The sequence below is a fragment of the Bubalus bubalis genome, chromosome 3 (assembly GCF_019923935.1).
Source record: "Bubalus bubalis isolate 160015118507 breed Murrah chromosome 3, NDDB_SH_1, whole genome shotgun sequence".
NCBI lineage: Eukaryota > Metazoa > Chordata > Mammalia > Artiodactyla > Bovidae > Bubalus > Bubalus bubalis.
In genome coordinates, this window is record NC_059159.1 from 42,139,209 (window position 1) to 42,166,339 (window position 27,131).

A 27,131-nucleotide genomic window follows, 5' to 3' on the forward strand; every position below is an offset into this window, starting at 1 on the left:
TTTACAGAATGAGCCTTCCCGATGAAGAATGTGATATGTGTTTGTTTATTCACTGTTTTTAAAATGCCCTTCATTTAAATTTTACACTTTTCCTCATATAGCAGTTAGACATTTCTTATTAGGTATATTCATGGGTAGTTGTTTATAAAGTTTTTGTTGTTCTTGTGAATAAGCTCTTCTTTCCCATGACTTTTTCTAATTAGTCCCTATAGGTGTGTAGTAAAACTGCTTTTTATATTTGCTTTTATACCAGACCACCTAGCTGAACTCTTGGTCCTTATATCGAATAGATATTTTAGTTAATTTTCTTGACTTTACTGAGTGGATGATTATATCATCTGTAAATGAGTTTTCTCTGAGTGTAACTCTTTGTTGCTTCAGCATAGGCTTTAGTGTGTTAAAGAGTAGCAATGCTCCTGGTCTTGTTTTCCATTGTAAAAGGGATACTTTTTATGTTTTCTGAATAGATGTACTGTGTGCTATAAGTTCCAGCATAGATCACTTATCAAGCTGAGGGCATTTCCTACTATTCCTAATTTCAAATATTTTAAAATTAGATACAGATACTGAATTTGATTAGATGTTTTTTGGCCCTCTATTGGAAGGATAATATTTCCCCCTTTCTTGGCAATGCAGTGACATAACTGAGTTGGGAAAGTTGAATCGTCCTTTAAAGCTGTTTGCATTACTTGTTAACATACTGCTGGAATTGATTTACTAACACTTTTAAGATTTTTTTCTCAGATATTTGTTGAATCTTTGGTGTTATCTTTGTCCAGCTGGTATATGATCTGTAGAATGATTTAGGTATAGTCTCCCATCTTTTTCTAGCTCTAAAGCAGTTCTTTAGTGGCAATTCTGTACTTTAAAAGCCTAGAACCAAGAGGTCCTACTCTAAGTGTTATAATTTTATGAAATTGTTTTGCCTTTATATTTTTTAACTTCCTTGTTCTATTTAATAAGTGTCTTTATCATCTTTGCTACTTTAAAATCTAGATTTCTCCTCTCAGAAATGGACAAAACATAGTTATAATAATTGGTAATTCAGTTACTGAAGCCACACATTCATATATGATTTAAGAGCTTTTTATCTCTGGTTGGTGGGTAAAGAGACTAATAATAATGTTGATAGTTTTTAAAGACATGAGATGTCTCTTTGATTTTGAATCAATACCATTTTCATGATTGTTTCTGATCCTTAAATAGGTAGGTAATATAGCTTTAAAAGGTAAAATATTGTGTAAAGTGTGATCATTTAAGTTTGCATCAAGTGTATTAATCTCCAAGTGTTACGGTCTTCAAATACAAAGAAGTTAATTTTCGATTGTCAGAGTGAAAGGTACATTTGTGTTTTTATTAGTAGTAATAACTTTGTGTGACTTTACCCACACTTAGGCTGCTTTGAAGTAAGTAGAGCAATAATTGGCTTGGAACAGAGGGGGAGAAAGCCCTCAACTTTGGCCACTAACTGCATAAAGATGAGCAGGAATAGTGAGGTCGTGATGCACTCAAGTCAAGATTTCTTTGATAAAGTCTTGATGAATTTTTTTTTTCTAAATTACTGTTCTTCAGATTGTGTGCTCACTTGTAATCACTCCTGAAATGGGGCAATTTCTGTAGATTTACAGAGAAACCATTGCCCAAAGCCAGATAATTAAGGATGTTGTCATTTTCTGGCTCCAAGAGCTGTTGGATCTCGGAGTAATAGAAGGGCTAAACTGCAGATCCTCTTGCTCTGTCCCTTCTTGGGTTTCTCCAGTAAATGTGAATCTTCTTAATTACCGTATGTAAAATTGCCTTGGGACTAGAGAATAGTGGTGTAGATGCTATCACACAATGTTTCTGAATTCCTGTGTGCGTGCATGCTCAGTCGTGTCTGATTCTTTGCGACCTGTAGCCCTCCAGGCTCCTCTGTCCATGGGATTATCCACGCAAGAATACTGGAGTGAGTGGCCATTTCCTCCTCCAGGAGATCTTCCCCACCCAGGGATCGAAAGAACCACCATGTCTTGCATTGGTCAGTGGATTCTTTACTACTGAACCACCTGGGAAGCCCTTCTGGATTACTAAGATGAAAGCAAATTAATAATAATAATTAGTATCCTAACTACTTTCAGATAGATTTAGCTTTGCATTGTTAGAATTATACAGGATGTTGCTTCCACTAACGTAATTAGGTTTAACTTGAAGAAATATGCTAAAAGCATCAAGGCGTTTTTTAGGTGTTCCTGTGATTTGGAAAGGATGTAGTAAATGATTTATAAATAGATTGCTAGTACTGCACACCAAAGGGCTTATTTGGGCTCACTTCCTTTTTGCAGGTTGTGGGAATTTGGCCACTCTTGTTTTCTGCATTAATCTGTTTTCAGAGGGCTGTGACCCTTCTTTTAGTCACCTGAGGGATTTGGCGTTAGTTGTGTGTCTGTTAAAACTACAGAATCCAGAGGCTTGAATTACTCTCCAGTAAAGAGAAACCTCAGTGTTAGCCTGTACTAGAGTAGGGTTTTTTTTTTTTAATTGTAAGTTCGGTTTTCCAGTTATAGAAGACACAGAATTATTAGTTTGTTTTTTTTAATAATGACATTTTTTAAAATGGTTCAAATTGTTGCTTGTGTTTTTTGGGGGAGTAATATCTGCCTCATTTCATTAGTGCTAGGGCTAGAGATAGTTAATAAGAAAGAAAAATTAAAATTTCAGTTATGATTGTTGCTTTCATCATTTGTACTTAATGTTTACTGACAAAGATTCATGTGGCTATTCATGATCCGTAACAGCATATTTCAAGCCCTAACAATTCTAACCGTGGACTTCACATTGCTTGTCTTCTGTGGTGTCTGTATTCTTAAAACTTAATGCCACAGACAGGCCTGTTTACAACCTAAGAAATGTCAACAAAAGGCTGAACAGGTTTATGAGCTTAGCTTCTTAGTTGCGTGTCTCATCTTTGTTCTTTAAATTTTGTATAATAAAAGCCAACTGATCTTCATAAGGAATATTGATATTCATAAGGAATAAATTGAATATGAGTATTTCTCATTTTTCTTCACTGATTTTAAATAAGTATCACTTATAGAGCTCTTAAGAGAGATGTCATTTCTTTGGAACTCTCCTCTGTTCGAGGCATCTTTAAATTACTGTGTTTCTCTCAAAGTTAATATATCCAGTTCTTATGAACACCAAAAAAATTTTAATTTGCTATTATTATATCATCTTTATTTGGGGGGAAAATTTAGTTTGAGAAGTGGGAACATCTATGAGGTAATGTGAATTCTCAGTGTCAGTTTTTCTTCCCAGGAAGGGAGTGAAACAGATTCTGACAGTGTATGAAACTGAACTTTTTGGTCATTCCTTTGACCAGATTTGGTGTAGGTCATTTTATCAACCCCACCTCTGTGATGCTCATTCCTCCCCAGTGAAATTTCACACTCAATTCTTAAAGTATCCCTTTCATTAAATATTCTATTTAGAAATTCTTAAAAGGTATCTTGGACCACTCGTTCAGTGTCTTGTCACTTGTTACTGTGGCTGATAGTAATAGTCTGGTGTGTGGAATGAAATAGACTTGAGTTTCAATCAGTTTCACCACCTACAGGCTGAGCGACCTTCAACTTATAACCACCATGAAACTTGGTTTCCCCACCAATAAAATGGAGCTTATAGTGTCTATTAATATTAATTAATGTAGTTAATTGGGCTTCCCAAGTGGCGCTAGTGGTAAAGAACTCACCTGCCATTGCAGAGGACGTAAGAGACTGGATTCGATCCCTGGGTCGGGAAGATCCCCTGGAGAAGGAAATGGCAACCCACTCCAGTATTCTTGCCTAGAGAATCCCATGGACAGAGGAGCCTGGCAGGCTACAGACCATGGGGTCACGAAGAGTCAGACACGACCAAAGCAACTTAGCATGAAATGTAGTTAATTTAAGTTAATTAAGTGTAATATTTATAAAGTACTGCAAACCGTAAACACTCAGTAAATGACAGCTAGTATGTTTGCCCTTTTGAACGTGAACCAGAGTATAGGAGAAAGAATTAAGAGTGGTACGACAGCCTGGTAGGAGAAGTTCCATCATTTGCATCATTGTCATATTCTGGGCAAAGGGTGGGATGTACAAAGAAATGCAAGACATGGTTCCTGTGGCCAGGATACTCAGTCTGTTGAGAGATATAAGACAGATTAATTAAAGGATAAATAAGAACACAATTCAGCTAAGTGCCAGACGAATGGTGCGATTGGTGCTCTAAGTATTCAGAGGACAAAAAGTTATTGTAAGTGAGCCGATTAGTAAAGATTTTACGGTAGAATTTGACTTCTGACCTTCATTTCTGGCCCTCTTACATGTCTTGATTAGTATAAGCAGAGGTAAAGGGTACTTCAGCCATGAGAGAAAAGGAAGACTGATGTAGCAGATGTCACAGCCATAAAGAGTCAGTGAATGACTGCTGTTAATCATTTGTGGTAGGAAGGAGAAATCCAGAAAGACTTTTGTAAAGACCGATCATGCTCTTTAGAAAATAGCTCTGAGCATATTTTGGATATATCATGTGGGCAGAATTTTAATCAAGTTTTTATCGAGTACCCACAGACTACACAGCACAGTAACCAGCATTTGCAGACTCTACATAGCTTATTTAGGAAGGCTGCCAATTTTACAAAGGCTGTTGTTGAATCAGTACCAGTGGCTGGGAGTGCACTGTGAAATCCCCATAGGCAGCATGAGAACAGAAATCACGAAACTATCTGCTAGTGGTTTTATGGTTAAAAAGAAAGGAAGAAGGGAAGAGGGGAGGAAAGAAACACATTCAAGTAACCCAAAGCAAAACCTCATTCCCTGCTTTCTCTAGGTGCTGAGCTCGAGATATGGTTACATCAGCACCATGTGGTGGGCAGGGTGGCTCCCATTGGCACAGAGAGAGGGCTTGTGATATTTACAGTGGAGTGAGCTATCAGGGGAAGGGTGTGCTGATTTTGTTCTTAATGGCTTGGCTACCAGTTTAATGGCCTGGTTGTCAATTAATGGTTCATCTTATTTAGCGTTCTATAAGCAATGTATGGAGAAGGCAATGGCAAGGTACAGCCCCTTAGTTTTAAGTACACATAGAAAAACCATCCTAGTGGACAGGAGGCTCTTTTACACGTATATGAGTAAGCCTATGATCAAACATCAATTAATAAAGGCCAAGTCTCATCACAAGGAAACATTTTTTCTATTTCTTTAATTTTGTATCTATACGAGATGATGGATGTTCACTGAACTTATTGCGATAATCATTTCATGATTTATTTAAGTCCAGTCATCATGCTGTACAGTGTGCCAATTATATCTCAGTAAAACTGAAAACAAACCAAAAACTAAAAAATAAAGACCAAGAATTGTATAAATGCCAGGTTACACAAGGCCCAAAGTATGATAGTTTAGTAATACTGATTCAAAGACAAGTAACTGTAGCTACTGAAAATTCAGCAGATTGTGCCTTGTTATGCTCTCCTGCACTGAGAAAAATGGCAAACTGGGACTCTATATATTTCCATTTCGTGATTCTAACTAAATAAATTTAAACCTGGTGTAATTTTTTCTCCCCAAAGTTAAAGAAACACTGATGATTGTAGACTGGCTTGTTATGATCTCTTCTTACTTTATTTCTTACCTCCTTGGAAATATATTTGAGCACATCTGTTGAGAAACCTACCTTAGTCTTGGCTCTTAATGGGTTTGGGGCCTGTTCACTTTTGTGTCTCACCTGTGGTCCATCTCAGTTATGATGGAAGTCCACTGTGCTCACACTGCTGGACGTCTTCATTGCCATTTTAGACACTTGGAGAAGTTCTCAGCAAGGTTATATGCCTTTTAGTCTGAAAATGATGATGTCGTAAGAATGTTTACGATGCTTTTTAAAGAAATGACAACACCTAATCTCTCCCTCAATTAAAGTCAAAATCAACCAGAAAATATTGAATATCGGTGCTCTTCTTTATGGCAGTCTTGCAAGTCAATTTGGGGACATTTTTCAAAGGGAGAGTCTCTGTGCTTTAAAAACTTGCCTACCTGATGCACTGTCAAGTTGATAATGTCTCATTCTTTACCACCCACTCAGCTTAAAAGTGAACTTGTCCTGAGTGAGAGATTTTCTTAATGGAACTGGTCTTACTGGTACTTAAAATCAACAAAGCAAAAGTATTGGCTCTTTTTTTAATATTGCAGATAATGCATGCTTATGATAGAAACATCCGAAATCCTCCTCTCCCCAAAAAGCATTACCCTTATTCTTATTTTCCGAAGATGTTTACTATTCTGTTAATATCCACAATTTTCTCTGTATGTATATCCTTTTAAAAATGCGATTGTCTTCTATCATCTGCTTTGTAATCTGTTTTTTTTTTTTTCACTAAGCATATTAGGAACATCCTGCCATTGTCCTCAAATGCGTTTCTTTCATATCCTTTCTGAGAGTTATTTGTTTTCCATAGAACTGAATTCTGCCCTATTGTTGCACATTTTGATTGTGTTCAGTTTTTTTGCAGTTATAAACAAAGCCTCACCGAATGAATATCCTTGTGTCTAAATCTTTGCACATGTCCCTGAAGGAAATACCCTAAAATTCAATTCTGGGATTGCCAGACCACAGGGTATACCTATCTCTAGAACTTTTGGTACAGACTGCCAATTTGCTCACCAAAAATGTTGTACCTGTCTACAATTTTAGTAACTGTACCTCCACCAATTTAGTAATTCATTTTCATAGTGCTCCTGAAATAATAAAAAGTAAAATCAAGGTAGAAGCAATTTTATCCTTCAATTCATCTGAACCAATTGAAGACTCAGGAAAATTGATCCTTATTTGTCTTTCCTATCAGGAATTGCTTTCATACCCAGTCACTGATGGAAAATAATTTGTAAAGTATTTGAGTAGAACTTGTCAGAAGATGAAATAATAGTACATTGATAAGATGAGGGAAAAACTAATTATCCGTAGATGGTGTTGAATATACATGTAGTGTTTGTGAATTTGGGTTTGCGCCCCATGTTGTTTTTTTAATTCTAAAATCATCACCATTTTTGATTTAGGGATTTTTGAGCTAAAAGATAACTGACTGACTTAGGGTCCTGCAGCAAATTAACCTTGAACAGCATTTCATTGTTTTCTGTTTAGGAAGTGTTAAGAGGCATTGAGATTTCCTAAAATTCTGTCTTACTAAGGATTGCTGCTGCTGCTGTTCAGTTGCTCAGTGGTGTCTGAATCTTTGCAACCCCATGGACTGCAGCATGCCAGGCTTCCCTGTCCTTCACTATCTCCCCGAGTTTGCTCAGATTCATGTCCATGATGCCATCCAACCGTCTAAAAAAATGATAATATATATTAGTTTGTTAATGCTTGTAACTAAACTTGTGAAGTTAGAATTTCCTCATCTGGTTTGTAAAAGCCAGTGTAGATTTCCCAAAGTTGGAGAGAGAAACTTTTTAGGGAACAAGCCATTTAAAATCTTGGAAAAAAAAAAAAAAAGTTTTCATCTTTAAGGCTTTTTGAGTATTGAATATAGGAGAAAGGAGAAGAGTTGTATGCATTTCCTAAAGCTCTTAAAGAATCTTACTTTGAATGTCCGTGCAGATCTAAACAGTATCCAGAGGGGCTTCTGGCCCACTTAAAGAAAAAAAGACGGGAAGGAGAAAAGAATGTTAGAACGCAGGTCACACTTGCCTGCTGGATTCATTAGCATTGGTTGCCTGCCTCTGTTTGAAACTGAGCTCTCTCCTTAATTAAGGTGTGTGTTTAAATCACAGGCAGAGAAAGTTTTGGGGTGAAGTTTCACTGTTTTGTAGTGGCAGCAGTCCTGGACATGCTGCTGGAACACAGAGGATGAGTTCAGCACCTTCTCTACAGATAGTTATCGCTGGCCACAGCTTGTCTCTTTTACATAGCGAGCCTTTGTTCACTGGAGAGTGGACGTCTGTGGGTTGGCCAGTCCAACTCCTGTCGGAGACTGAAGGTGACTGATAAGGAGTCCAAAGGTCACAATGGACCAGTATGGGGTCAATCTGGCTTTAAGGGGGGAAAGGGAGGCGTCAAAAATTGAATTGCCTTGTGAGAAATGTTCAGTTCATCAGCTTCAGCCTTTCAGCTTCAATCAGAGAAAAGCCACCAGCTGTCTCTCAGTCCAAAGGAGCAGGAAAGAAACAAAACGTTATTTAAAGGGTGTGATTTAATTGAACTGGATTGCGTTAGGGCTTTCACTCCAGGGACGATTTCTGTGGCGCTGTCACTCTGCTCTGCGTACTGTGAGGCAGCAGATAACCAGATCAAAAACCGAAGGTAGTCCGCAGTCACTCGGGTCTTTTGTTGGATTTCAGAATGAAACGTCAGATGAGCTTCAGGTATTTCACTTGCTAACATCACATTTTGGCCTGTTATTAGAACGTGGTGGGCCACAAAATAGGAAAGGCAAATAATATTTGCATTTCTAATTTGGTCTGCTGCTTTTTAATTAAATTGGCTTTTACTAGGTATTTTGCTAACTTCTGAATTCAGATACTACAAATAGGTGATCACCAACCTAATTAAAAGTCTGCTGCTGCTACTGCTGCTGAGTCACTTCAGTCGTGTCCGACTCTGTGCGACCCCATAGACAGCAGCCCACCAGGCTCCCCCGTCCCTGGGATTCTCCAGGCAAGAACACTGGAGTGGGTTGCCATTTCCTTCTCCAATGCTCGAAAGTGAAAAGTGAAAGTGAAGTCGCTCAGTCCTGTCCGACTCTTAGCTACCCCATGGACTGCGACCTACCAGGCTCCTCCATACATGGGATTTTCCAGGCAGGAGTACTGGAGTGAGGTGCCATTGCCTTCTCTGAATTAAAAGTCTACTTGTTAATAATTGTCCTTTAAGTTAGCAGTGGTCTTTGTATGCAGTCATTGAGGTTGTAAGCTATTGTCCTTGTCCTCTAGTCTAGTGGAAAGACTGCGAGCAGAACTAGCTACATAATTTGCAGGGCCCAGCAGCCAATGAAAATAGGGGCCCCCGTTCAAAAAGCATCAGAGCATTGAAGCAAGTGCAAGGCCCTTTCAAGCACCGACTTAATGTGGCTGCACAAGTCACACATCCATGAAATGGGCCGTGACCTTGGGTATGAAATTAAATAGACTCACAGTTGGTCAGAACTTTGCTACTTATTCCACTTGCTACCTATTCTTTGCTACTAATTTGTGTCTTTCTGAACCTGTTTCGCTTTCCATTTTCTATCTTCCTTTTCTGTCTGTTCCTGTTCTGTTCCATCCTCTCACCAAAGTTGGAGAACTTGCAGAAAGAATTGGGAGTACGTATACTCTGTCTGTAGTCCATGTGAACACATTCTGTAATACTATTTCCTTCCATTTCGCTGGTGAAACAAACAAGATTAGGATTTTCTCTAAGGGAAGGTAATCAATTTAACTAAAATTAAATATTCTGTGTTAAAGTTTAAAAAGTGCTTTCATAATTAACATTTGATTCAAACAATTCACTTTTGAGGTAGCACCCCCTCACACACATTTTATATCAGTAGATCAGAAAAGTAGGCTTCAGAGAGGTTGAGAGAATTTTTTCAAGGTCAGCCAGGTGATAAGTGAGATTCCAGTCCACCCCTTCTCATGTAGTGCTTCCTCACTACTTCATTCTGCCTCTGCAGTTTCTGCGAGACCAAGGGTTAGGTAACAGTAACTTACTTTCTCAAAATTGATCTGATTTACAGAATTTTCTGCCAGTTTTCCAAAAATAACTGCTGGGATATAATGATTAATATTTGCAACAAGTTTTTACTTCTTTTATTGCCTATAACCCTTTGAAGTAATATTTTTGCATCATTTTAAAGGAAAGACATTGACGTTCAAAGAGATTAAATGACTTGTTCAGGTTATGTAACTAATAAATTCAAGAGCAGTGACTAACATCCAAGTCCTCTTTATATCTCATGCTTTTTTACTGTGCTATATTTACTCTGATTAATTTTGTATCTCTACTTGGTAAATACCTGTTCATTCGTGTATTGATCACGTACAATGTTCTAGGCACTGGGAATGATCCAAAAAGACTAACTCTGAGCTCTTAGAACTTACATTCCAGAATGTAAATAAACTATTGTAACTAATTAGCTTATGATACAGTTATAAATAAAAAGTAAAGCAAAACAAAAAATGAAAAGTAACCTGGAAGGAATGCTGCTTTAGAGAAAATGGTCAGTAAACTGATAAAATTTTTGAGCTGCAAATTAAAGGGTAGACATTTGGTATAAATAAATAAAATCATTTCTTAGGTATAACAGGCAATCTAAATAAACAATATGAGGCAACTGTATTTATGAACATAATAGGAACAGATAAAGATTGCGAACTTAAACAAACATTAGCCTTCATGGTAGTTATACATTGACTTTAATCCTCTCTCCCATGTAGCATGGATTCTAAAATCATAAGATCAAAAAAAAACTAAATCTAGTCATTTCCTTCATGCTGAGTCACTAGCACATAAAGCAGTGTTTAATGTATTAGTGATGTTTGTTTTGATAGATTGTTCACACTGTTAGAATACAAGGACTGTAACGGCATGCTGCATGACATGGCATGCTCTGGGTAGCTATTAAAAAATTCCAGAGTATCCAGTAGGTTTAGGGAAGCAAAACTTCACTAGTCAGATTTGACTTTAATGAATTTGAAAATCTTGTCCAAAATCTTCTATTGTGCTGAAATCCTTTTGTATCTGGTACTCCAGGGCTTCAGTAGGTAAACTTCAGCCTAATGCTTGGGAATCTTTGTGATATAAGCAAGTTGATTGTAGAGGGATTTCCATAGGAAAGGAGGCAGCGTTATGGGGCAGGTAAGAGGGTCTTTTCATAGGATTTGCCTGTTGTGTGCTTTAGAATGGCAGGAGTCCAAAGTATTATATTAATAGAAGACCCTTAGAAAGTCCCAGCCTTATCTATTCATGTGGGTTTCCTCTGGCTTCAAAGTTAAATCCAAGCACCAGTCATTCAGTGTTTGGCTCTTGTTAAAGCTGAGTTGTTATCTGCTAAAAGATGACAGGGTGGGAGGTGGGTACTGTTGATTCCCAATTGCCCATCTCTTCAGGGCAACTATTAATAAAGTTTCCTTTAATCCAGAGTTTTAGACTAAGTTTATGAATACAGTGAAATCACTTGAAAAAGTGGGTCTGTAGATCAATGATTAGTACATTTATTTCTCTGCAGGAAAAAGCCATAGTTTTCACTAAATCCTCAAAGGAATGTAATGACCTTGCCCTCACCCCAAATTAAGAACCTGGAATAGACTGTTGTGGGCATTTGACTTAGAAACTAAGTAAGGTGTTTTTAAGCTATTTAACCTTACCAGTGAGATTCATTTATCCATTTTTAAACAAACACTCATGATTTTCCCACAGTGAAAGATTTTGACCTACCATTTTCTCTCTATTGAGGATTATGCGGCCTTTTGAATTCTCTCTGTCTGATAATCTTGGAGTAGATAATCTAAGAATGGTATTTGCGTAAAGAAAACAGAATATTGCTGTAAAGCCTGAATGTTTGTATTCTTCAGCAAATAGTCACAACCTATTTGGTGAGTGAAAAGAGGAGCAGTTCTGGTGTACAGTATTTCTGGTGCTTTGCACTCTAGGAAGGCAGAAATGACTTAAAGTTGTTGCTTTGAAGGAAAGTTGTCAGAAGAATTAGGAGAATTTCTAAATACATTTAATCCAGATACTTATTAAATTATAAAGAGCTCGTTGAGAGGTTTGAGGACCGCTGCCCTGGGCTGAGATATTTAGTGGAATGAGTGTGCTCTTTGTGTTGTGTTCTGAGGGTCAAGAATTCGCCAACCCGTTAAACCATTCTTTGCTATTAATGCCAGTTTCCACAGCCTACAATGTATAGTTACAAATTCTTAGAACTGTGAGCAATCAAATGTTATGTGGCATTTTTGCTTTTTTGCCATCTCATGCTATTTATTTATTTAGGCCCTTAACCAGTGCATCTTTGCTGTGGCCAAAAAAAAAAAAAAATCTGCATTTTGCATGTAAAGCCACGAGAAAACTCAGATCAGTTTCTCTCTCTTAGAAATAAAACACCCTTTAGAAATGAAACTATTTATTTAAATCTTAGTATTTTTTCCTCCAAAAGGATTATTTCAGTGTCAGTTGAGAATATTTAAATGCAGTTATTTTTCATTGAGTAGGATTTTAATGCAGAGGAAACAAGAGTGGAGTTTTTTCACAATTCATCCTATTTAAAATATTAAATATGTATCTTATGTTGCTTTTAGTTTAGAAGTATATACTAGAAAATGAATATACAAATATGGTATATAAGCTGTATGTTTGTTTTCTCTTTACTGACTGTTCTTTAAATATGTCACTGTAGAAATGTTCAAATATGTATGAAGAGAAAAAGCATTCTAAATGTTGCCTTTTTAGCATTGACCATGAAACTGAAAAAAATGTAGGCCTCTTCAGTGACACTAAAAACTTTGGGAAAACATCCAACATCTGCTTATCTTTCCTGCAGTGGAAATGTTCATAATTGCAATGTGCAGTTTCCTTTGAATGAAAAGAAATAGATTTCTCTTTGTTATACTTGCATTTCAGAAGCATGTTTACTGAATTCTTTAAATGTATTTAATTTTTTTCCCTGACAGTTGGGGAGGTACCAAAAACATCTGATTGTTATTAGGGTCTTCTTAGCTTTCTTTCAAGGGCAATTGTGTTTTTCTTTAAGATATTTTCCTAAGGCTCTTTGTTTTGAGTCCAGGTTTAGGGTCCCCTTACAGAATATGTGCACCCAAGGAGATTCCTCTGTTACCTGCATTACCATGTCCTTGACACACTTCAACACAATCTTTATTATAAAATCCCTGTTCCATAAGCTTTTTCTTTTTAAATACACAAGTCAGTTTTGTCCCCGTTTGGTTCTTTCTTTGCTGAATGGTGGTCTAAGAGGCTGTCAGCTAGACCTTGCTGGAGGACTATACCAGGCAGACCCTGGTGTTTTTGACACCAGGGAATTCCCAAGTTGAAACCTATTTGTTCCAGTTCCCAGGAGACCAAACGGCTGACTATTTTACCCTGTTGACCTAGACAGCTCTTTGGCTGAGGCATGGTGACCAGTCCTGGCTAGTGAGTTACCTTTGCTTTAGTCGTGACTATGGTGAAGTTATGTATGGTAGAGACTGTTGTATGCATACTAGAGGTTATACTTCTGTTCACAGTGAAATACAATTGAGCATTGGTTGCTCTGTTGGTTTCCAAGGAATGCGTGCATCAATACAGGGTTGCTTTTGTGTGTGTCTTTCCCCCTCAGCTGAGGAAGTAACCCCACTGTTGTGACCCTAAGCCTAGGACTGAGTCTCCTATCTTTAGTGGGGCCTGCATACCTTGTCTAAATATAGCGAGTTGTGGACTTGGCTGATATGGAAAGAGACAGTAGAATGACCTTAGCTGGTCTTCATTACTAGTGTTACAATTATATTTAAAGAAACAGAACTATTCCGGTTCTGCCTATAGGTAAAGATGCTTTTTCCAGCTACTCAGCTTCCTTGGGAAAAAGTTTTATGCACTAAACCAAAAAATTTGTTTTAAAAGCTAAAGTGAATCACTTCAGAAAGAAACCAGGAGTCCATTCCATATGAAAACATGCCTAAGGGGCAGTTTCCTTTTCTATTTCTTTGACCAAAACTTAACATTTCTTCAGAGTTTCAAAGATAAAGCCTAAGCTTCATGTACTTTAGGATAATAACTTGTCTTTATATAATTCTGACACTTGTTAACTTAGAAACCTTGCACAAACTTTCTGTCAACTAGTGACTAAAGTTTGTGCATCTTTTTCTTTTTTAATTGATCAACACTCAAGTAGGGGAGGGATGGGATTCCATTTGCAGAAAAAATTTCCAATGGAAGCAGGAATCCAGTGAACACATTAACTATTTGGTTACTAAGAAGGAGAAGTCTATAGCATTTAATGTCATTTAATGTGCTGTTGTGACCTAACATTTTAGGGGAATTCTTTGAGAGTTACTTCTGCTATGAAAAACCTAGTTGGTCTTTTTGACTGATTAATACGATAAAAATAAAGTGATCTCCTCTTGAACTAATGGAATGCTTTTTACAGTTGCTAGTGGTAATCTCCTAAAATTACAAACTTTAAAAGCTTATAATGTTGTTTGAGAAAAATGAAATATGATTGCCTCACGTCATATTATACAATTCAGTGGTGACAGAGCAAAAACTCTAGGTCACCTGTGAGTCCCTTGCTTTTTCCTCCTCTCTACCTTTACATGTTTCCATACAGCAGGTGAGATACTAACCTTCTCTTTTATAAATAGAGAATCTGCCTAAACTGCTAAAACTGACTTAGTGGCACCAAACCAGGTGTAAAGTGAGATTAGAAAATCCTGGTCAGCTGAGTCCTGGCCAGGTGTGCCCCTGGTGCCTCCTCCAAGTCAGTGAAAATATGACCTCAGAACTGGAAATCTATTTGTAGAAAGGTTTGATACAGCCACCTCATCACAATTTTTTATCATCGTTTACTCTGACACCTTGTTTAGTGTTATGATCCCACTTATAGAAGAGAAATAAGAAACAAAGTTAGCTGGCTGTTACAACATGGCAGCTTTACTGTGATTTAGGTATATTCCCCAGGTTTACTATGATCCCATCCTCTGGATAGTCTGTGGTTCATCTTTAATACAAATTCTTTTTAAGTTCTTCAGAGCTATGTTTTACACAACTATTGGTTTTAGAGATGAGGAGATTAGCTATCTGTGAGAGCTGTCTTCTCATCAGTTCAGTTCAGTTCAGTCGCTCAGTCGTGTCCAAATCTTTGCGACCCCATGAATCGCAGCACACCAGGCCTCCTTCCATCACCAACTCCCGGAGTTTACTCAAACTCATGTCCATCGAGTTGGTAATGCCATCCAGCCATCTCATCCTCTGTCATCCCCTTCTCCTCCTGCCCCCAATCCTTCCCAGCATCAGAGTCTTTTCTAATGAGTCAACTCTTTGCATAAGGTGGCCAGAGTATTGGAGTTTCACCTTTAGCATCAGTCCTTCCAATGAACACCCAGGACTGATCTCCCTTAGAATGGACTGGTTGGATCTCCTTGCAGTCCAAGGGACTCTCAAGAGTCTTCTCCAACACCACAGTTCAAAAGCATCAATTCTTCGGCGCTCAGCTTTCTTCACAGTCCAAATCTCATATCCATACGTGACCACTGGAAAAACCATAGCCTTGAGTAGATGGACCTTTGTTGGCAAAGTAATGTCTCTGCTTTTCAATATGCTATCTAGGTTGGTCATAACTTTTCTTCCAAGGAGTAAGCGTCTTTTAATTTCATGGCTGCAATCACTATCTGCAGTGATTTTGGAGTCCCCAAAAATAAAGTCTGCCACTGTTTACACTCTTTCCCCATCTATTTGCCATGAAGTGATGGGACCAGATGCCATGATCTTAGTGTTCTGAATGTTGAGCTTTAGGCCAACTTTTTCACTATCCTCTTTCACTTTCATCAAGAGGCTCTTTAGTTCTTCTTCACTTTCTGGCATAAGGGTGGTGTCATCTGCATATCTGAGGTGATTGATATTTCTCCCGACAATCTTGATTCCAGCCTGTGCTTCTTCCAGCCCAGTGTTTCTCATGATGTACTCTGCATATAAGTTAAATAAGCAGGGTGACAATATACAGCCTTGACATACTCCTTTTCCTATTTGGAACCAGTCTGTTGTTCCATGTCCAGTTCTACCTGTTGCTTCCTGACCTGCATATAGGTTTCTCAAGAGGCAGGTCAGGTGGTCTGGTATTCCCATCTCTTGAAGAATTTTCCACAGTTTCTTGTGATCCACACAGTCAAAGGCTTTGGCATAGTCAATAAAACAGAAATAGATGTTTTTCTGGAACTCTCTTGCTTTTTCAATGATCCAGCAGATGTTGGCAATTTGATCTCTGGTTCCTCTGCCTTTTCTAAAACTATCTTAAACATCTGGAAGTTCACGGTTCACATACTGCTGAAGCCTGGCTTGCAGAATTTTGAGCATTACTTTACTAGTGTGTGAGATGAGTGCAATTGTGCAGTAGTTTGAGCATTCTTTGGCATTGCCTTTCTTTGAGATTAGAATGAAAACTGACATTTTCCAGTCCTGTGGCCACTGCTGAGTTTTCCAAATTTGCTGGCATATATAGTGCAGCACTTTCACAGCATCATCTTTCAGGATTTGAAACAGCTCAACTGGGATTCCATCCCCTCCACTAGCTTTGTTTGTAGTGATGCTTTCTAAGGCCCACCTGACTTCACATTCCAGGATGTCTGGCTCTAGGTGAGTGATCACACCATCGTGATTATCTTGGTCATGAAGATCTTTTTTGTACAGTTCTTCTGTGTATTCTTGCCACCTGTTCTTAATATGTCTTCTCATAGATTGTCTTTAATAATCTAACTTAATTTAACTGAGAGCCAAAGAGATTTAGTATTACTGGCCTAACAGTTCTTCACTGATGTCCTGTTCTAATATAATATAGATGAATTTGTAAAATTCACTTGCCTTCTCTTGATTGAAGTCAGCTTCTGGTTTCTGATTCATTTTTTGCTTGTTATATTATGTGCAGACAGTTAACCTTGCTTTCTTTATGATCGGTTGAAAATGGTGGGTTTAGAACTTAGTTGCATTATCTTCTGTTTAACTTGACCCCTGACTATATCGTCAGTCTATTGTCATATCCCTTGAGTAGGGGATAAGGAAGGAGGGAAGTCTTTTGTGTAAAAGCATTCTCCTCAGCTGTTCTTCCTTGATGCTGGAAGTTTGGTGCCTGGCAGGAAATGATATAGACATGAGTGATAACAAAGTGACGTGAGGAAGAATTGCCTGTAAGTTTCCCTGGCTTGTGCAGGATGATGGGCTGTCAGCTGGCAGATAGGTTAAGGCAAATTTGATCTCCAAATCTGAGGATTAACAAAGTAAAACAAGAAAAATCTGAGATAGTGAAGAAAAAGAAAAACCTGTTTTGAGAAAAGTTTGGACAGAAGCAGGTGGTATAAAAGTTAATATCCATGTAAATAAGACTTTTTTTTTTTTTTTTTTGACCCTCCTGGGTGAGAGTGTAAAGCAATGAGATTTGTTAAAGGAAAGGATCTGTCTGCAGAATCAGGAGATGCAAAAGAAAAAGATATTCTTGGATTGCAAGGAATTGGCACATATCAAATCTTTCTTTTTTAGACTTTCGTACAATATAAGTTTTAAGTAAAATTTCCATCTGTACCAAAAAATAAACTAGACAAATATCCCCAAGATATCCATCTTCTCTTCATTCCCGTTAGCTCACTGACTGACTACCTTGTCTCCTTCTTGCGTGGAACACTTAAGTAACATCTGTTTCTCTCTTTCTAAGTCTCAACCCCTTCCAGTCCATTCTCCATGCTGTAGTTCGAAGAATCTTTCTGGTAATGCAAACTTTGGATTTCTATCATCCTCAGGGTTAAAGTCCAAATTCTTTGGCAAGTCATAGAAGACCTTTTCAACCTATGACCTACTTACCTCTGTCCATATTTACTGCAACCCTGCCTCTTATTCTTCCACCATATAGTAAGATTATATGAGCAATTTGGGTGGCTTTAGCCAAACAAGTTTATATAAACCTACAGATTATTAGCTCCATTGTCATGTCAGCAGTAAAGGGAGCTCACATAAGACTTAGAAGAGGCTACTGTGCCTGAATAAGAAGTTTCTAAAATCTTTTGTAGTGAACTCACTCAGAAGGCAGATGCTGGACGGTAACTCATCCAGCACACTCAACTTCTCAGAAAACGGAAGTTCAAGATAGAACACCAGCTAGAACTTTGTAAGAACTCTGCAAGTTGAAAGTTCTGTGAATAGAAGTTCCCTTCTTTGCATCAGGAGTGATGGAAGGCTGCAAAGAACACTCACACAGCCTGTGTACACACAGACACCAGAGAAGAGGTTTTGTTTTAATTTTTTAATTGGAGGATAATTGCTTTAAAGTGTTGCATTAGTTTCTACTGTACCACAATGTGAATCAGCTACAAGTACACATATATACCCTTCCTGTTGAGCCTCCTCTCTCCCACCCCGATCCCACCCCTCTAGGTCACCACAAAGCACAGAGCTGAGCTTCCTGTGTTACACAGCAGCCTCCTGCTAGCTGTCTTATTTATACATGGTAGTGCATGTGTGTTGGGTTTCCCAGGTGACTCGGTGGTAAAGAATCCACCTGCAAATGCAAGAGACACAGGAGACGTGGGTCAGCTCCCAGGTCGGAAAGATCCCCTGGAGGAGAAAATGGCAACCTACTCCAGTACATTCTTGCCTGGGGAATTCCATGGGCAGAGGAGCCTGGTGGGCTACAGTCCATAAGGTTGCAAAGAGTCGGACACAACTGAGTATGCACACAGCTAGTGCATATACGTCAGTGCTACTCAGAGGTTTTATAGTGAGTGACTTTCATACTTCATTAGACTTCAAAGTGGACGTGAGTCTTTAGCATCATTTCCGTTGTCATTTTCAGATCACATTTGTTAAATACTCCATACATAGTATTAAGACTGGGCACTATATAAAGCAGCGTGCATGAACTTTCACTGCCTTACACACGAAAAAAGCCAAGAGTGTAGACCTAGGAATATACATCTCATTAAACAGAAACAAAGCTTAACAATACACCAAAGCAAGGCGGTGGAACAAATGAACAGGTGTATTATCTTGGCCTTTACATGAATTTTTCTGTACATGATAAGCATTTTTATTTGGAATTGAAACAAGAAGGGAGGAGTAGGGCAGCTTGCTTCCCACTCAAATTTGTATACAGTAGGTTGTGCCCTCTCTCTTCTACCACAGAGAGAGAAGCTCTCTGCAAAGAAATAGCGGTGCTGCTGACAAAGAACCTTGATCACTTGAAATGGACAGAAGGGCAGCTTGGGTCATCCTTTGCCTAGCAAACATTGCTGATGGCAAAGCCTTTGGGGCAGAGAGGTGGCTCATAAATGAGGAACTTATCTAAGAAACTGCAGCTTTCTCAGCCCTGAGGGTACTAATTGTTGGTTTCATCACAGCTCACTTTCTCTCAAGCCCCACCCATCACTTCAGAGAACTTGTTGAGGACAGCTTGACTTTTTCAAGTCTCCTTTCAGTGGTAGATGTCTGAAAACACAGCTTACGCAAAACATCTGTGTGCTTGACTGTGTTCCCACGGTGTGTTTTCCTGTATTGCCCTCTCCCCTCCTTTTTGGGGTCCTTTTTTAAAATTAAAAACACAGGATAAGAATCATTAAAAAGATATTTGCAAAAAGAAATTGCCACCTCAAAGCCACCATTCTTACAAGTAGCCATTTTCATCCTGCCATGTTACCTTCCCATTCTTTACACGCATAGCTTTTTGCCTGGTTATATCCTTTTTCTTAAGCCAAAGTTCAGATACTTGGCCATTCAGTCACTTCCCTGTTTTCTTGCCCCTGATCCCAGCATCATCTCTTGGATTTTGGTCTTGAGTTACCGAAAGGGCATTGCAGCTTATCAGCATTTTGTCAGTGAGTCCTAGTTCTCTTATTTTCCTTTCCTAGATCCTAGTAGTTTTTAGAATGTGGCTAAGATCCAACTTTTATCTTTAAAAGTGAGATATATATGTGTAGGCTTTTTAATTTTCTTAACGTCTAAAAACTGCTGTTTTAAAGTATGTTGATTTTCAAGGCACATTGCTGTGCCCACCCCATGGCAACCTGGAGTAGGAAAAAACATATCTACAAACTAGAAATACTGATTTGCTGCATTAAGTATATTTATTAAAATGTTAAGATAAGCATGTAAAAATAGAAAATATATTCTTTACCATGGTAGATGAGAAGAAAGGAAATATACAAGAAAAGCAAAAACTGAGTAAATGAACAAGTTAGTCCATATATCAGTATTTATCATAAATATAAATAAGCATATAAATTCACATATGCTCAGTTGTGTCTGACTCTTTGTGACCCTTTGGACTGTAACCCACCAGGCTCGATTCATACAGCCCCCATAAAAGGAGAAAAAAGAATCTGCACCTTTAAGAATACCTTGAGAGACTTCCCTAGTGGTCCAGTGGCTAAGACTCTGTGCTTCCAATGCAGAGGGCCCAGGTTCGATCCCTGGTCAGGGAACTAGATCCCACATGCCACAGGTAAGATCCAGCTCAGCCAAATAAATAAATAAAAATTAATTAATTAAACTTTTTTAGAAAGAAAACTTAAAAAAAAAAAGAATACCTTCAGCCACCTTTCTGTTAGACATGCTGTGGTCCCCTGTGCTTAGATATTTAAAGAGTAGCCCTCTATGGTATGTAGGGTCCCCTAAGGACTGAAAAAGTCCACAAGACTTACATACAGCCTTGCTAGCTATTTGTTGCCATGTAAGAAGATAAAAGGATTGCGGCTTTCCTTCCAATCACTGTGCAAAAGAGAATTGCTCCTGGCAGTTAGAAATCATTTCCTTTTGTTCCTTATGTTTTCCTGTGTCCTGAGGTACATCATGGGGTAGTTCTGGGACCTAACTCAGCCAGTACCTAAAAACATCGAGGCAGTTGGTGTAGGATCGTTCCTATATTGGAGCAGGTATGTGATGATTTATCATTTTTCCCTCCAGCACATTTAAACACATATGAAATTTAAATTTACTCTTGGATCATTTTGATTTAAATATTTTCCTCTTTTTCCAAATCCAAATATTTGGAATTCTCATTGCTTCATATTGCGTTCTGGAGTATTGCAAAATACCACTGTGTGATCTCTTGGTCCCTAGCCCTCTGATTTCTCATGAATGCTCTCTGGAAAATAAGGAAGAAGGTGCTGTAGATCATTGCTTTCTTCCTAAGTTTATTCAAAAAGGTACATCTAGTGTATTTGAAAAATTATTAAAATTACATCAGTTATCAAGAAAGCTTAATAAATTGAATTTGCAAGGAAAAATGGGGTACATTTTTCATCTGTATTGGTGGTACAATTCTGTGATGATTCTGTAAGAGGGAAAACTGTAGGAAACAAGGAACATCAGATCTGTTATAAAATATGAGTTAAGGCGACTGCCTGCTGTTTACTTTCTCTTTTCCCATTTCTTTAACAGCTCCTTAAATTGTCCTTTGAACTTTGCCTTTTGCTGTGTTTCTCTCTTCCTTCTCATTCTCTCCCGCCTCTCACTCCTTCATCATCACCACTCGTATTACTATTTAGTAAAAGGTAACTGCTTTTGTAAGTCTCAGAACCTAAGCACTGGTAACAGCATTCCTCCTGGATTTCATTGTGCATGCCAGGAGGCTCTGTAATGTGCATTAAAACAGATACAAATATAATAAAAGGATTTGCCCAAGGACTTTTAATAGTAAAGCAAACCAGGGAGAAGATTTAAAAGAGGAGTCAGCATACTTGTGACATGCCTTTCTCTGTTTCTCTTTATTTGATAGTTTGATCAGTATCTTTATTTGATCAGTATCTTTGAGGGACTTCTAAGAGTGCCTGCTGGGTCTTCCCTGGCAGTCCAGTGGTCAAGACTCTACGCTTCCACTGCAAGGGGCGCAGGTTCAATCCCTGATCAGGGAACTAAGATCCTGCATGCCATGTGGCACAGTTCCCTTCCCCAAAAAAGAGTGTCTGTTGGCAAATAATCTAATTTTCTTTGCCTAAGTTAGAGAACTATAGAAGAACTGGTTAGACAAGCAAGATGATAGACTTCTTGTACGGACTGGGTTAAATTTTTTGGCCAGTGAATTTTGAGAATTACTTGTAAGGTTGCAGTAAAGTAGCACTGAACTTACTTAATTTAAAACCAAAACATAAAACCTTGGTTTTCTGATAATTTGAATTACTTCTTGGAACCCTGCCAGTACCCTGGTAGGTAGGCTGCAGTGGGCCTGAATTGTACAAAACAGGCAAAGAAAGAACTCAGACTGCTAAAGAAGCCATGGAGTGGAGTTTCAAAACACAAAGCAAAGCAACATAACTTGGAAACAGGCCAAAATTTGACCCCTGCTTTGTCATGCTGATTGTGTAATTGGTAAGCTTAAGGAAGTTATCCTCCAAACCTTTCTTTCTTCTGTGAAATGGGAAGAATAACTTCTATTCATAGAGTTATTGCGAGATAGTGATTGTAAAGTGCCAGGCACCATGCCCAGCACAGGATGGGAACTCAATAAATGCTCATTACAGCATCTTCAAGTTTACTTCACAGTACACTCAGAGCCAGCACCAAACTACTTCCACCAACTTCTACTTCCATCACATAACTCCCTAACAGCATGTTGATGGACATGCCATCATACCTGATTCTAGGTTTTCACCAAAAAAAGTTTGTGAAGTAATGGCCAAGTTGTTCCCATTATCATCAACAAATAATAGCTATTTCAGTTCAGTTCAGTTCAGTTCAGTCACTCAGTCGTGACCGACTCTTTGCGACCCCATGAATCGCAGCACGCCAGGACTCCCTGTCTATCACCAACTCCCCAGGACTCCCTGTCCATCACCAGCTCCCGGAGTTCACTCAGACTCACATCCATCAAGTCGGTGATGCCATCCAGCCATCTCATCCTCTGTCATCCCCTTTTCCTCCTGCCCCCAATCCCTCCCAGCATCAGAGTCTTTTCCAATGAGTCAACTCTTTGCATGAGGTGGCCAAAGTACTGGAGTTTGAGTTTTAGCATCATTTCTTCCAAAGAACACCCAGGGCTGATCTCCTTTAGAATGGACTGGTTGGATCTCCTTGCAGTCCAAGGGACTCTCAAGAGTCTTCTCCAACACCACAGTTCAAAAGCATCAATTCTTCGGCACTCAGGTTTCTTCACAGTCCAACTCTCACATCCATACATGACCACAGGAAAAACCATAGCCTTGAGTAGATGGACCTTTGTTGGCAAAGTAGTGTCTCTGCTTTTCAATATGCTATCCAGGTTGGTCATAACTTTCCTTCCAAGGAGTAAGCGTCTTTTAATTTCATGGCTGCAGTCACCACCTGCAGTGATTTAGTAGATGGTAAAGAATCTGCCTGCAATTCAGGAGACCTGGGTTTGATCCCTGGGTTGGGAAGATCCCCTGGAGAAGGGAATGGCTACCCACTCCAGTATTCTTGCCTGGAGAGTTCCACGGACAGAGGGCCCTGACGGGCTACAGTCCTTGGGTTTGCAAAGAGTCAGACCTGACTTAGTTACTGACATTTTTTTAGGCAGCCAGTGGTACAGGTCTGGGGCTTTGGTGATAAATCTGAGCTAGAGAACCAATTTGGGAGGTAACGTACCTCCACGATGGTTCCCAGCGATTCTTTTCTCCCAGTATTTGCATCCTGTATAGTTCCCTCCAATATTAAATAGGAGTGATCTATGTAACTAATAGGATATTGCAGAAATTATGGTGTGTCACTTCCAGGGTTAAGGTATGAATCACTGCACTTCTGCCTTGTTCCCCTTGGGATCACTTACAGGGGAAAGACAGCTGCCATGTCATAAGGTCACTCGATCAGACCGTTGCATGGCAGAGAATTGAGGCCTCCTGTCAATATCCATATAAGGGAGCAGTCTTGAAAGCAGATCTTCCCACCTCCAGACTAGGCTTCAGTTGACTGCCTTCTCATAAGAAACCCTGAACCAGAACCACCCAGCTGGTGTGCTCCTGCACTCTTTTTTTTTCCTTTAAGATTTATGTACTTTATTTTTTGGCTGTGCTAGGCCTTCGTTGCTACACTTGGCTTTCTGTAGTTGCAGCCAGTGGGGGCTTCTTTTTGCTGCAGTGCACCAGGTTCTCATTGCGGTGGCTTCTTTTGATGTGGAGTACAGGATCTACGAATGTGGGATTCAGTCGTTGCAGCCTGTGGGCTCAGTAGTTCTGGCTCGTGAGCTCTAGAGCACTGGCTCAGTAGTTGTGGCACACAGATTTAGTTGCTTCAAGGCCTGTGGGATCTTCCCGGACCAGGATCGAACCAGTCACCCTTGCATCGCAAGGCAGATTCTTAACCACTGGACCTAAATTAGGGAGACCCTGCTCCTGGACCCTTAACCCACAGAAACTGTGTGAGGTAATAAGCGGTTTTTGTTGCATTAGGCTTCCAAGTTTTAGGGTAATTTATTATTTATCAGTAAGATAACTAGTCAGGAGTCATCCTTTATAGGACAGGGTGGGCTGGAGAAGGCATCAGAAGAGTATATACAGAGCAGAAAGAGGAATGACAAGGAAATGACCAAAGATGACATATGTAAGAGGTTGGAAAAGACTAGGAGCCCACAAATGAAAAGCATAGTAGCAGTACTAAGAAAGTGAGACTATTAGGAGATAGAAGGTTATCAACAAAGTCAACTGATCAAGAAGGATGAGGACTGAACAGCATCCATTGGATTTGACCAGCCAAAGAAGATCTCCATTGGAGTGCCTTGGAAGCCGAATCCCATATGAAGTGGAGACACTGAGACCTGTGTCACTTGCCCTTCCCTGTCCCTTTGATCTCATCTTCTTCCACACGTCATTGACTCACCACACTTGAGTGCTGTTAACTTCCCTGCTATGGTCCAAACCAGCCAAGTACATGTCAGAGCCTTTGCATTTGCTGCCCCGTCTGCCTTTAATATTCTTTTCCTAAACAGCCACATGACTCCCTCCCTTACTTCCTACAGATTTCTGCTCAAATGTCACCTTATCAGAGAGACATTCCCCAAGCATACCTTATAGCACAGATATACACAGCAGCCCTCTCTGTTACTCTGCTCAGTTTTGCTCCATAGCACTCACCATCTTGTGAAGTCCAAAGGGACAGCCACTGCTCAGCCGTGGCCAGTTGTTCGTAGGTGTGAATGCCAACATAAGTGTAATTTTCTGATCTTTCAAGAGAAGCTGGAAATTCTGATTTTTCAGTATAATTAGTTGTCAGTGAGTTTCAAAGCACTGTGACAGTCAGACGATCTGTCTGTTTTAAGAGAGGTGAGTCAGGTAGAGTAGGATATCTGGCAGAGGATCTCAAACTGGGATTCAGTGTCTCAGATGCCAAGAGGAATGAGTCTCTTTTAAAAAGGAGAATGTGATTTGCTAGTGCCTGTCAGGGCTCCAGGTCTAAATGAAAAGCAGAAACTGATGTTAAGCTAAGACTAAAGGATTTTTGTCCCTTGGATCCATCACTGAGGAAATCACTGGCAAACTTGGATGGGAAGGACTTTCAGAGGAGGGAGAGGAGCAAGATGGCAGTAGGAAAAATGACTGCAGTGGAAGAAAATGGAGACAGAAAGTATAGACTCCTTTTTAAAGAATTTCAGTAATAAAGGACGAGAACTTAGGAACACAAGATCAAGTAAGGGTTTTGTTTTAAGGATGTGAAAGAACAGACCTGAGCATGTTTCTGGGCTAAGGAGAAGTCACTCGAAAGAGGGTGACCAGTTGATACAACTAGGAGACAAGGAAATGGGGTCAAGGATGCTGGTGAACAGGTTGACTTTTGACAGCTGGATGCATCATCCTCTCAGGTCAGAGAAAGGAGATAAGTCTGCAGAGGAGGGAAATTAATTGGGAGCAATCACACCAGCTAGCCTCCATTTTCTTGATGGTGTAGAAGACTAGGTTAACTGGAGAGTTGAAGAAAGCAGGAGTTGCGATGGGAACTTGAGGAGAGCAGGGAGGGTTTGGAGAAGGCAGGGGAAGAAATTGGGGGTGGGGGGGGTGCAGATCTGTAGGTGTTAACTGCCCAGCTTAGTCAACTCACTGTTGCTGCTGTCGTCTCTGACACCTCTGTCACTGAGGCCATGGATGTGCCCTAGCATCCAGAGGCACAATTTCATAATCTCCTTAAGCATGTTTTGGGGCTGCCTTTCATTTATTGAGTATATATTTATTGCACATCTGCTTAGTGTCAGGTACTGTGTTATACACTAAATAAAGAATATTAAACAAAGCAGTCGTTTCTGCTCAAGGAGCTTGCTGCTTATACAGATAATCATAAATAAGTCTCATCAAAGAATACTATAATTTTAAGCTGCAGTATTATGAAAGGAAGTCAGGAACAAAGAGAACAGATGGTAGGGAAACCTGTTAGGAAGTAAGACACGGGACTAGGTTGGTTACGGAAGGAAGAAAAGCCAAAAAGAGGTGGATGACTTGGAAAGAAATTGAGGAATTGAGGGGCTGGAGAGTCTCCACCAGGTTGAAGAGTGAGTGAACACATGAAGGTCACAAGAGAGGGGGTTGCAATCAGTAACTGGGAGTTTGATTTCTGAAATCAAGTCTGTAAAAAATCCAGTGCCTTTGAAAGGGATTCTGGGAATTAGTTTAAATGGAGCCTAGGTGACAGTCTGTGAGGATCAAGAGGAGAGAGATTTGGGGACAAAGCTGTTGGATGTTCATCTGTATGAACAGTGGAATCTCTTAAGATTGTTGTAAGAAGCAGGGTGAAAAGAGAGAAGATTGAGCAAGGTAAGGAGTGAATTAGAGACAGTGACAAGGGTGTCAGAGGTGACAGCAACAGAGAGTAGACGGTACCCTGAGCCTCACAAGAGGCTTTGTGTGAAAGTGAGAGAGAAATAGTCAGAAAGCAGGGGTTGACGTTTTGGCCAAGTGCTTAAAAGCCCAACTTGCATTCCTTCTGCAGGTGTGTTTTAAATACCTGGAAAAGCATTTGTTGAATCATGCAAATGAAATGATATTTCAAATGCTGAACAGTTTTTCTGAGTTAATCTCCTTTTGTTTTGTTTAATCCCACCAACTATTTTAAAATTTGGTGCTAGGTAATGTGGATCATGTCTCTTGGGTGACCCGTAAGTACATCCAGCATGTTACATACTGAGAAAGAACCGTTAAGGTCATTTCATTTTTAGTTCGGATAGCTTTTAAGCTTTACCTTTTTAAAAGAGAAGTATGTAAGTCTAGAGTTTTGGGCCACAGCACTTATAAGCTTTATTAATTCAGCTTGTAACGGAAATGGGTTCCTTTGAGCTGAGGTGGTTTCTCCCCTCCTCCTCAGAGGACCTTTTGGAAACAAAACTCCCCCTACACTGTCAGTCATCAGAAGTGCCTGAAACCAACTCCTTTCATAGGCAGCTAGGGGTTTTTTGTTGGGGGGTGGGGAGAGGGATGTTTGTTTTTATTTTTCTGAGCAGAAGTGAGTAGACTTTTGGCAGATGACTGTTG

At 39.4% G+C, this 27,131-nt stretch overlaps 1 protein-coding gene and 1 non-coding gene across 6 annotated transcripts in view; both read left to right on the forward strand.

Moving 5' to 3' along the window:
* The window catches only part of SSH2 (slingshot protein phosphatase 2), a 246,847-nt gene that overhangs the window by 150,908 nt on the left and 68,808 nt on the right, over positions 1-27,131 (forward strand). The window lies entirely within an intron of this gene.
* On the forward strand, positions 20,078-20,150 carry TRNAG-UCC. Its single transcript has one exon. It is a non-coding gene; the product is annotated as a tRNA-Gly (tRNA).